The following is a 12638-nucleotide window of genomic DNA, read 5'->3' as shown; positions in this document are numbered from 1 at the left end:
TGTTTTCAGGAACTCTGGTCTGTTTAGACGGCTGCAGCAAGGTATTTACTTCCCGGACCACAAAATAACTGTTGGGGATGTGGAGATGCCTATAGTCATCCTCGGGGACCCAGCCTACCCGCTAATGCCCTGGCTCATGAAGCCCTATACTGGCGCCCTGGACAGTGAAAAAGAACTCTTCAACTACCGGCTGAGCAAGTGCAGAATGGTGGTGGAGTGTGCTTTTGGCCGTCTCAAGGGGAGATGGAGAAGCTTGCTGACTCGCTGTGATCTCAGCGAAACCAATATCCCCATTGTTATAGCAGCTTGCTGTGTGCTCCACAATCTCTGTGAGAGCAAGGGGGAGACCTTTATGGCGGGGTGGGAGATTGAGGAAAATAGCCTGGCTTCTGATTACGCACAGCCAGACAGCCGGGCGATTAGAAGAGACCAGCGGGACGCGCTGTGCATCCGGGAGGCTTTGAAAGCTAAGTTCCTGAGTGAGCAGGGTAACCTGTGACTGTAAAGTTTGTGTACAGAGAAGCCGAACCTGCCCCCGTTTCTTTACCCAGTTTATGTTGACTATCCTCTCCAGTTACATACCCCCTTCTCCCCCCCTTCCAACACACGTTTCGAAATAAAATCAGTTCTACTTTGTTAATGAACACCGTTTTCTTTACTACTGTTTTCGCGGGAATTTTTTAAAACTGGGACGCGGATTGTGGTGCGGAGCGGGTGTAGTGTAGTGACGCAAAGAAAGCTTCTAAACTCAAGGATTGACAGGCTCCGCTGTGGTGGGCTGGTTCTTTCAACGGAGCCTGTCACCCCTCCTGATCGGGACTGTGTGTATGGGGGGGCTATGTGACTTTGTGGCAGGGGGAGGACGGTTACAGATCTCCTGCTGTGTGGCTCTGTGATCCTGCATAAGGACCGCCGCTTAAGATCTGTAACTGCCCTCCCCCGCCACAAAGTCACAGAGCAACCCACCCCCCACTACAGAACATGAAAACCACCTCCCAGACTGACCAGGGCAACTAGTCACTGCACTGTGTATGTGCCCTGCTGCTGTACCTGCCCCCGCCTATGTACCCTGCCAAAGGTGACTGTCCTGTCCAATTACCATCCCCCTTTCCCCCCCTCCTCCAAAAGAACATGATGGAAACATTAGTTAACAGAAACATATTTTTTATTATCAACTACACATGGAACTGGGAGGTGAAACTTGGACGGGGGCTTGTGTCAGGCGGGAAGGAAAGAACTTGTCAAATTTTGGGAAATGAGAGCCTTCTGCTACTAGAGCTCTCTGCAGGGGTGGAGTGAGAGTTGGCGTGGACTCTGCCGCCTCTCCTTCTGTGCACTTTGGGTGAGGGGGATATGGGACTTGGTGGCGGGGGAGGGCGGTTAGAGATGGACTGCAGTGGGGCTCTGTCCTCCTGCAGAACATCCACAAGGCGCCGGAGCGTGTCCGTTTGCTCCCTCAGTAGTCCAAGCAGGGTTTGAGTCGCCTGCTGGTCTTCCTGCCGCCACCTCTCCTCCCGATCCATGTTTGCTTGCTGCATTTGGGACAAGTTCTCCCGCCACTGGGTCTGCTGTGCTGCCTGGGCTCGGGAGCAGGCCATAAGCTCTGAGAACATGTCCTCCCGTGTCCTCTTCTTCCTATGCCTAATCCTCGCTAGCCTCTGGGAGTGTGATGCCAGGCTAGGTTGTGAGACAGTCGCAGATGGGGCTGTGGGAATGGGAAAAAGGGAGTGAATTCCTCAGAAAGATAAATGTAGTTGTGAACAAAGAACATAGTCTTTCTCTGTGAACAAGACCATGCACAGCACCTATCACATGCGCACTCAGCACAAGGTCGAATTCTCGGCCTTCGCATTCAGTGCCTGGGGTCTTGCACAGCACATTTGAGAACCGTGTCAGGACAACGGAATTTCTGTTGCAGGCAGACATGGTAAGCCGTAGACTCGTGGCAGCTTAAAACTTTAATATTAGCAATGGCCTCATTTCACATTGAAATCAATGTCGGTCCCTGCTGCCAGCAATCCGGCAAGCAGGAACTCTGCTCCTGTCCCACACCCTCGCGGCTGTCCCCGGGAATGATCCCTTTCGGCTGCCCCTCTCCCGCCTCCACCGCGTGGCTGCAAACCAGCGGTTACAGTTCTGTAAAGGAACGGTAAAGCAGTCCCAACACTAACATTCCCCTACCTCATTCAAAGCAGGTCACCATGAGCGACATCACCCTCATGAGGATCTCTGACAGCGAGAAAGAGAGAATGCTCCGGGAAAGCCTCCAAAGACCAGGGCCGTATGCCGCCCTGCTGTGCAGAGCAATGATTCCCGAGTACTTGCTTGTCTCGTGGCGCGGCAACGTGTCGTACTACGGAGGACCCAATAAGGCCGCTCTCCCCAGGAACCTAATGCAACGGATTTCCAATTACCTCCAGGAGAGCTTCCTTGAGATGTCACAGGAGGATTTCTGCTCCATCCCCGGACATATAGACCGCATTTTACTGTAGCTGCTGTAGCAGTGACTAAACAGTAGAGCGGCTTGGGCAGGACAATCATGCAAAACTGGACATTGCTAGATTTTTTTTTCAATAGTTGCACTGCCCATGACTGAACCGTTAAGCGCCTAGGGCAAACTAATCATGAGAAACCCATTTTTTTAATTGTTAATATTCCTGTTCTGTTAAAAATAAATGTTTAGATGTTTACAACACTTACTGGCTGATCCTTCCCCAGATTCTGTGTCCGGGGTAACGGCTGGGGACGGTTGGTAGGGGATCTCTGTAAGGGTGATGAAGAGATCCTGGCTGTCGGGGAAACCAGCGTTGTGAGTGCTGTCGACTGCCTCGTCCACCTCTTCTCCTTCCTCATCTTCCCCGTCCGCTAACATGTCCGAGGATCCGGCCGTGGACAATATCCCATCCTCAGAGTCCACGGTCACTGGTGGGGTAGTGGTGGCGGCCGCACCTAGGATGGAATGCAGTGCCTCGTAGAAACGGGATGTCTGGGGATGGGATCCGGAGCGTCCGTTTGCCTCTTTGGTCTTCTGGTAGCCTTGTCTCAGCTCCTTGATTTTCACGCGGCACTGCGTTGCATCCCGGCTGTATCCTCTCTCTGACATGTCTTTAGAGATCTTCTCGTAGATCTTTGCATTCCGTTTCTTGGAGCGCAGCTCGGAAAGCACGGACTCATCACCCCACACAGCGATGAGATCCAAGACTTCCCGATCAGTCCATGCTGGGGCCCTCTTTCTATTCTGAGATTGCACGGCCATCACTGCTGGAGAGCTCTGCATCATTGCCAGTGCTGCTGAGCTCGCCACAATGTCCAGACAGGAAATGAGATTCAAACTGGCCAGACAGGAAAAGGAATTCAAATTCAAATTTTCCCGGGGCTTTTCCTGTGTGGCTGTTCAGAGCATCCGAGCTCGTACTGCTGTCCAGAGCGTCAACAGAGTGGTGCACTGTGGGATAGCTCCCGGAGCTATTAGCGTCGATTTCCATCCACACCTAGCCTAATTCGACATGGCCATGTTGAATTTAGTGCTACTCCCCTCGTCGGGGAGGAGTACAGAAGTCGAATTAAAGAGACCTCTATATCGAACTAAATACCTTCGCGGTGTGGACGGGTGCAGGGTTAATTCGATGTAACGGCGCTAACTTCGACATAAACGCCTAGTGTAGACCAGGCCATAGTGTACCCAACCCACATCTCTGCCTCTCTTTCCTTCCTGCCCACTGCACATAAAAATGTTATTTTGTGTACATTTCCTCAAATTATAGGTCATGCTGTTATCACACCATAGCTTTACCAGCTGGTGTCAGCTTCTGGCCAACTGAAGCATGGGAGAAGCATTTCTTGGATAGAATCTCTGTCCAAATATTGTGGAAGTGCAGCAGAAATGGAGCAGGCAAATATGGGGTTAAAATGCAATGCAGATCAAGGGAAGCTTTAAACAGAGTACAGTTTAGGTGGGTAATTATAAGATAGGAATGGAGGACTAAGAGCACAGGTGCTTGATTAGCCTGCATTCTCACTGCAAAATCAGTGGGTTGCCAGGCTGGGCTGAACCAAAACCTAAGTGCAAGCCTATACCATCAGCCATGCCTGTCAGCTCTGGTCAGGGCCGGATCCAGGGTTTTGGCCGTCCCAAGCAGCCAAAACCAAACCAAAACAAAAAAAGCTGTGATCACGATCTAAAAAAAGCTGCGATCCCAGGCGGAGTGAGGGACCATCCGCCGAATTGCCGCCGAATACCTGGACCTGCCGCCCCTCTCTGGAGCGGCCGCCCCAAGCACCTGCTTGAGAAGCTGGTGCCTGGAGCCGGCCCTGGCTCTGGTTTAAAGCGTCCTCAAGCCTGAGTTAGAGGTTTTTCTGTGTGGACAGAAAGGAGGGTTAGGGGCAACACCAGGGCTACATATTGATGCTGAGACTGAACAGGTCTAACTGTCCAAACAACGGAGCAGCCATGTCTGGTGCATTCTCGTGGATGGGCCCTACTGCATGCTCCCTGGGGCCAGGGAATAATAGTCTCAGGCACCAAGAGGCTTTGCATACTAGAAACAATGGAGCAATATGGTAATTGGGCCAAGACCCCCTCAGGAGAGAGGGAGGACCAGATTTGGGAGTCTGCTGGACACCACAGGACAATTGAGGCTGGCCAGGAGAATGAGAGTTGGTTCTGTTCCCCTTTTCCCTATAGAGACCCAGTCATCCAGAGCAGTTTCTTTGTCCAAGTCTTTCTGACCGACTCCTATGACTGATAAATGTAACTGGTTCACATTCAGCTTCTTTATGTGTTTGCATTATGATACAGTCTTTAATTACATGATCATATACTATTTATTCCACAGGACCCTTGCCTTATTCAGGGCAGATGATGGACTTGCAAATAGGCAGAATTAAAGTTGGACGGGCAACCATAAGTCTGGCTTTTCCTACCTTTTGAGTGCTTGCTTTTGCAGCCTAAATTATGTTTAGCTTTTTTGTATATCATTGTATATAATGAGGTGTTCCATGCTGAGATATTTTGTAGCATTGGACTGCAGTATAATATAAATATAATAAAAACACACACAAAAGTTACCATAAGAGCAACTTTATGCAGATGGCTGCAATTTTTTCCACCGTTCATGGTTATGATCTGGAACAATGTCAAAAGCATTCCAGCCCCTGTCCTTAACTATATTTTTACGTATGTGGTGTGAGCTGGGGCTACTAAATCAGAGGCATATACAAGCAGATTGCCCACTGATGATGAGTGGCTTGCACAAAAAGCAAGTATAATTACAATTTTAGTTAAAATTACTTCACATTCAGCCTTACTAAGTGGAAAATTAAGCAAGGTCATTTTAGGACTACTGCTAATTCTACCCTTTTCTTATTTGATCCAAATTCATACATATGGAATTACCTGATTTGAGTGCACCACTGCAGTAATTATGTATGCTAAATGAGACATGTATTTTTCCATGAGCAATTACATGCTTTAGTTGACAATCTTACTTTGAAAGTATCAGAGTTGACATATAACTGCCACAAATGGGGAAATTTCATATCTGTCATAAAGCTGCTGTTTCATTTTTCTTAGGACAGCTCTATATTCTGATGCACAGCTTCTCCCCTTACTCTTTATGAATGGCAATGCCGCTCACCTATGGAATATAGTGGAGGTTCAGTATTATTACTGGGAGTTCCAAAACTAAGCACTGCCCCTCAGATCAGGCTTCTGGAAATTCTGCCTCTGGCAGCAGGGTTGGTGGCTCATTTTCTCCTCACCACTTTGGTTTATAATTTTAATTCTTATTCATTTTTGTGCATTAGTGACTTCATTTCACTTTTAGCTCTGCTCTCTCTCTCTCTCCTCAGATGAGAAACTACCACAGTATTGGGGCTTTAATCCTTTGGGTTACCGTCTTTAATTGGCTTCCTCTTTCCTCAGTCCAATGGCAGAGAAGCCCTGTAAGCATTGAGCCAAGCCCAAGTTGTGCTATATTTATAAGGCAGCTTTTCGGGAGCTTCAGAAGGCAAGCTGTGCTCTGCCTCTGTCAGAGCAGAGTCAGACTGGCCTGGCATGCCAGGTCTCATACCTGTGTGAAGCTGTAATTCAACCAGAGGCTGTCACAGCCAGGACGTGAGCAGTCAAATGGTGGGGGTCAGGCTGGGTGCAATACCAGGAGGTCAGAGTCTAGGGCTAGGTCTACACTACCCGCCTGAATCACCGGGTAGAAATTCATCTCTCGGGGATCGAATTATTGCGTCTCTTCGGGACGCGACAATCGATCCCCGAATCGACGCTCTTACTCCACCAGCAGAGTAAGCACCGTCGACAGGGAGCCGCAGAGGTCGATTTTGCCACTGTCCTCACAGCGGGGTAAGTCGGCTCCGATAGGTCAAATTCAGCTACGCTATTCGCGTAGCTGAATTTGCGTATCTTAAATCGACCCCTCCCTGTAGTGAAGACCTGCCCTGAGACAGGCCAGATGGCAAACAGTCAGGTGTCAGGAGGCAGGCAGGATCAGATTACCAGGAGATCAGCAGCAGACAAAAGCACTCCAAATCAGGGAGATCCTAGCTGCATGGACAACTTCCGGTTCCTGTGCTTGGGTTACACAGAGGTTGGGGACCAATCAGAAGTTGCACTAATCAAATCCCAGCTCTACAGTCCTCTTCTAGCATTCAACTGCTAGTCTAGTAGCTGTTAGAAGCTCATTGGGTGGGAGGTTAGCCTGCCCAAGTTATTGGGGACCAAGATTCAAGATCTGTGGTCCCTGCCAGAGGCAGGTTTGTTTAAAAAGCAAGGATTCCTCCTGGGATTCCCCACAGCCGATTCAGTCATTTTCAATGTATTTATTTTTTTAACAAGAGGACAGAGTAGGAAAGTCTGGAGCATGTCACCATTAATTCCTTCTCCTTATGAGCCAGTTAATCTGGTCTTCCCTATTTTCAGCATCTCCACCCTCCACAAAGTGGGTAGTTCTTCTTCGAGTGCTTGCTCATATCGATTCCAATTAGGTGTGCGTGCGCCGCATGCACGGCTGTTGGAAAGATTTTTCCCTAGCAGCATCCCTTGGGTAGGCTGTGGAGCCCCCTGGAGTGACACCTGCATGGCGCTCAATATATGACCCATGACGGTCATTGGAACTGTGGCATCTTGCTCTGCAAGTTATCCATGTTTTCCCTAGCTTTAGTAGATAGTTGTTTGTTTTTGTTGGTAGTTTCTTGTTTTTGTTTTAGTTAGTGGCAGTTGGGTTGGGAGTTACCCTCCACCCCGACTGTTCTTCTTCGGGGCTTCATGCCCAAGTCCCCAGGATTTAAGCCCTGCAGGTCTTGCTCCAAGCCCATGCCAACGGGCAACCCCCATGACTCTTGTCTGAAGTGTCTGGGGGAGGCTCACCAAGCCGAGAAGTGCAGGATCTGCAAGGGATTTCATCCTCAGACTAAAAAGGAGCGGGACTTTCGCCTGAAACAGCTACTTATGGAGGCGGCACTTAGTCCCCAGCCTCTTTGGTGCAGCAGGACCCGGCACCGAGTTCTTTGGTGCACAGGACCCCGGCGGCAGTAGTGGAGGTGGCACTGCGGTTGGACTCTGGACGAGACCTGCAGCACCACTGCTCCCCGGTACCAAAGCTGGCCACAGCGACTCGGCACCACTCCCACTCCCCAGCACCAAAGCAGCCCCGAGAGAGAGATGGGTGGCTCTCCTGCATAGAGATACACTCCCCTAGAGCCAGCCACTGTGATGCATCCTGGAGGGGAGCGTCCGGGAGCGAAGGTCAGGGATGTGGCACCGTTGACTTCGGCCCCACTGGGGGAAACTGTTGAGTCCGGTTCCACGGGATTCCCCAACCCGCAGTGTTGTGGATGTCCAGCTGCCTTTCACCCCGGACACCTTTGCTGCTGCGAGGGTCCTCATTGCCATGACGGCATCGGGGTCCCCTCTGCTCCACGGCAAGCTTCCAGTGCCCCAGCGACTGGCACCATCTCAAGGCAAGCCGGTGTTGATCCGACAGTCAGCACCGTTGGCTCTGGTGATCGAGCCATCTCAGCAGGTCCTTCCACTCGCATGAGTGGTCTCTCCGACTGGATGTCGTCCACCCTGTCTTCCAAAGGTGGGGGTTTCCCCAGGTCAACCTGTTTGCCACCCACAGCAACAGAAGTGCCCAGCATTCTGCTCCTTCCAAGGTCACAGCCCGGGCTCCCTCACGGACACGTTCCTCCTTCCCTGGACAGGTCACCTTTCCTCTGTTCCCCCCCATGCACAAGGTCCCGCTCAAGATCCACAGGGACGGGGCGAGAGTGATTCTGGTAGCTCCAGTGGGGCCTCGCCAGCATTGGTACACCACACTGCTAGAGCCATCGGTGGACGTTCCGGTCCCGTTGTCTCTCCTTCACAACCTGCTCACTCAGGACCACAGTCACCTCTGTCATCCAATCCTGTGGTTCCTCCACCTGACGATGTGGATGCTGCATGGCTGAACCCCACAGAGCTTCTGTGTTCAGACCCCATAAGGCAGGTCCTGCTGGGCAGCAGTAAGCCCTCTACTAGAGCCATGTATCTGACGAAGTGGAAACGGTTTTCGTGTTGTTGTGACCAGCACCGCACACCACCCCTCCAGGCGCCGGTGCCCTTCATTTTGGAGTACCTCTTGCACCTGAAGCAGCAAGGCCTGGCGGCGTCCTCTGTGACGGTTCACCTCGCTGCCATCTTGGCTTTCCACCCAGGTGCGTCTGGCCGCTCTGTCTTCGCCGACCCCATGGTTGGTTGCTTTCTCAAAGGGTTGGACCGTCTCTTTCCTCAGACTGGCAGCCTGTCCCTGCGTGGGACCTCAACCTAGTCCTTTCGCGACTCAGGGGCCCCCATTCGAACTGCTGGGAATGTGCTCCCACCTGCATCTTTCCTGGAAGACAGCTTTCCTGGTCACCATTACATCAGCGAGACGTGCCTCTGAGCTGAAGGCCCTCACTTCGGAACTGCCTTACACAGTCTTCCACAAGGATAAGTTTCAGAGTAGCAGCCGTGTTAGTCTGTATCCGCAAAAAGAAGAACAGGAGTACTTGTGGCACCTTAGAGACTAACAAATTTATTAGAGCATAAGCTTTCGTGGACTACAGCATCCGAAGAAGTGGGCTGTAGTCCACGAAAGCTTATGCTCTAATAAATTTGTTAGTCTCTAAGGTGCCACAAGTACTCCTGTTCTTCTTTTCACAAGGATAAGGTACAACTCAGACCACACCCGGCCTCTCCCCCCAAAGTGGGGTCAGCCTTTCATACCAGCAAGGATATTTTCCTGCCCGTTTTTTACCCGAAACCACATGCTGGTCCCTGGGAACAGCAGCTGTATTCCCTCGATGTCCACAGGGCCCTAGCTTTCTACATCGAGTGCACTAAGCCGTTCAGGAAATTGACCCAGCTCTTCGTTGCGGTGGCGGACCGGATGAAGGGCCTCCTGGTCTTCTCTCAAAGAATTTCCTCCTGGATCATGTCCAGCATCCATGCAGGTGAGTAACCAATTTTTCTTCTTTGAGTGCTTGCTCATATCGATTCCAATTAGGTGACTCCCAAGCCTTACCTAGGCGGTGGAGTCTGTGTGAAGGAATGTTGACTGGAGTACCGCTCTACTGAAAGCCACGTCATTTCTGGTGTGCCAGACAGTGGCGTAGTGCGAGGCGAAAGTATGCACCGAGGACCAAGTCGCGGACTTCCAGATTTCCTGGCTCGGTACCTGGCCCAGGCTGGAGCTCCCCAGCTCCTCTTGCCTTTCCCCAGCACTGCTCTGTCCAAGGTACCATTTGCTCCTTCAGGCAGCTAGGTCCATCTCTCTCCAAAGCTAGAGAGAGACTCTTTCAGCTCCTGGCCCCCAGCCCTTTTATCAGGGTCAGCTGGGCCCTAATTGAGCTGGCCACACCTGTTGTCAGCTACCCCCTCAGCTGCGCTCACTCCTTTTATCCCCTTGGAGTGGGGCAGCTGCCTCACTACACCTTCCCATATACAATATAGCTCCTTATCTACTGATTAAAACCCGACTAGTATAAATCTCTCCTAAAATACTTAAAAGGATGTTGGCCATCTTGGGGGAGCAGGCAGACACTGTTCTAGGTTTTGTCCCACAATCAAGGCTTTTATAGCTTTCCCATTAGAGGTCACTGCTGTATAAACTCCCAGGCTGTCACTCCCCATAGAAAGTATTAAGCTGCTATGCAGTGACTACACCCAGAAAGTTGTCAAGGCATGATGTGGGTTAAAGCATTCTCCTGTGTCTGGCAGGTGAAGCGCTGAGATCCCTTTGCATTGCAGAGCAGCTGCACAGAACATAGCCTGAGCAATTGTTACACTTATAATAGTGTGCATTAGAGTGCAGCATGCACTTGTCACAGATAACAGGCTCTTTTCCTAGGCAGTTACATAGAGTTAATTGAGAATATGGAATTTGGTGAAACACCCAGAAAAACTTAATTTAATACAAACAACTATAATTGAAATAATAGAAAATAAATATAAGAATAGGATAAGTGAGGTAAAGTGGTTTCCTGTATTGTTCATACTTACAAACTTGCAACTTATGTGGACCATTGGAAGCAAAGATAGAAACGAAAGTAAATAGAGCCCATCAGAAGGGAGGTCCTGAGTCAGTGTACACCATCTCAGGGACCTGACAAACCCCAAAGAAATGGGAACTGCATATGGCCTTTTACACCCTTCTTTATGGTAACTGTACAGATATATACCATATTTGACCCTTTACTCTGATTATAATTTGGTCAATCTCTAACCCCCTCCATATGTAGCCACTGGAGTGTCCATAATTAAGTATTAAGTATAAATATTCATTATTTACAACACTTATTTCTTAATAATCCCTATATGTAAATATAGTCTAATGATTTAGATACTGCATAGCATCTTAATTGCTAAAGCCCCCCAAACTTCCCTTCTTGCAGAATTTTGTGGTATACTATACCCATTTCTGGTTACCTGTTTGTCTCTCAGAATGGGTGTGCAAAATATCTGCCCTGGGGTATTCTCCTTAGACTTACGCTATTCAACTAAATCCCAGCCTTTAACTACTACTCCCACAAGGTCTCATACTAATCACAACAGTCTTTTAATCATAGCAAGCCTAATAACCCAGTTATTAGTTCTCCTACTTGCTATTACAGCTTTCATAACTTCCATTAAACATGCTGAGCAATGGGATTCTATGTTACTCAAAACTATAAATCCTCCAAGACCAGGTCAGGGGTAGGGTTGCCAAAACTGAACAACCTGCCCCACCCCTGCCTCGAGGCCCCACTCCTGCCCCTTCTCCGAGGCCCTGCCTGCCCCTGCTCACTCCATCCCTCCTCCCTCTGTTGCTCGCTCTTCCCCACCCTCACTCACTTTCACTGGGCTGGTGCAGGGAGTTGGGGTGCAGAGGGGTGAGGTCTCTAGCTGGGAGTGTGGGCTCTGGGGTGGGGCTGAGGATGATGGATTTGGGGTCTGGGAGAGGGCTCCAGGCTGGGGCCAAGGGGTTCAGAGTGTGGAAGGGGATGTGGGCTCTGGCTGGGGGTGTGGGCTCTTGGGTGGGGCCTGGGATGAAGGGTTTGGGGTATAGGAAGGGGCTCCGGAATGGGGCAGAGGGTTGGGGTGGGGGGGGCTTAGGCCTCCAACTGGGAGTGCAGGCTCTGGGGTGAGGCCGGGGATGAGGGGCTTGGGGTGCAGGAGGGGCTCAGAGCTGGGGTGGGGGGGCTGGGCATTGGGGGGGGTGCGGGCTCTGGGAGGGAATTTGGGTTCAGGAAGGAACTCTGGGCTGGGGCCTGGGGTTGGGGTGTTGGAGGGGGTTCAGTGTGCGTAGTCCCAGCGGCGCTTACCGCAGCTCCCAGGAAGCAGCCGCTAGGTCCCTGCAGCCCCTAGGTGCATGGGTGTCTAGGGAGGTTCCGTGCACTGGCCTTGCAGCCAGAGGTGCTGCCCCTGCAGCTCCTATTGGTTGCAGTTCCCAGCCAATAGGAGCTGCAGAGCCAGCACTCGGGGCGGGGGCAGCACACGGAGCCTCCCTGGCCACCTACACCTCTGCCACTTGGAGCTAGGGCAGGCAGGGAATCTGCCTTAGCCCTGGCCCTGCTGCGCTGCTGACTGGACTTTTAATGGCCTGGTCGGTGGTGCCAACCAGAGCCGCCAGGATCCCTTTTTGACTGGGCGTTCTGGTCGAAAACTGGATGCCTGGCAACCCTAGTCAGGGGTCAACAGGACAGTAAATGCCCACCTGGCCAGCCTGTGCAGCCTGAACTAGGTGTTTCCCAGGTAAAATGTACAGTGGCTGTGGGCAGGGCCGGCTCCAGCATTTCTGCCACCCCAAGCAAAAAAAAAAAAAAAAAAAAAAGCCGCGATCGGCGGCGGCAGTTCAGCGGCAGGTCCTTCGCTCCTAGAGGGAGTGAGGGACCTGCTGCCCCCGAATTGCCGCAGGTGCCGCCCCTCTCCCTTGGCTGCCCCAAGCACCTGCTTGTTAAGCTGGTCCCTGGAGCCGGCCCTGGCTGTGGGAAGAAAAGAGACAGAATTTGTTAAGCTATGATGATGCTTGGATGAGGGCCTGGAAAGAGACCAGACACAAGACAGCTGCTTCAGGGGATAGGGCAGAGGTGCTTCCCTGAGATCCCTGCAGGAAGGAGTTGCTTGTAAG

This window comes from Malaclemys terrapin, chromosome 2 (genome assembly GCF_027887155.1).
Source record: "Malaclemys terrapin pileata isolate rMalTer1 chromosome 2, rMalTer1.hap1, whole genome shotgun sequence".
NCBI lineage: Eukaryota > Metazoa > Chordata > Testudines > Emydidae > Malaclemys > Malaclemys terrapin.
This window is presented reverse-complemented; position numbering follows the sequence as displayed.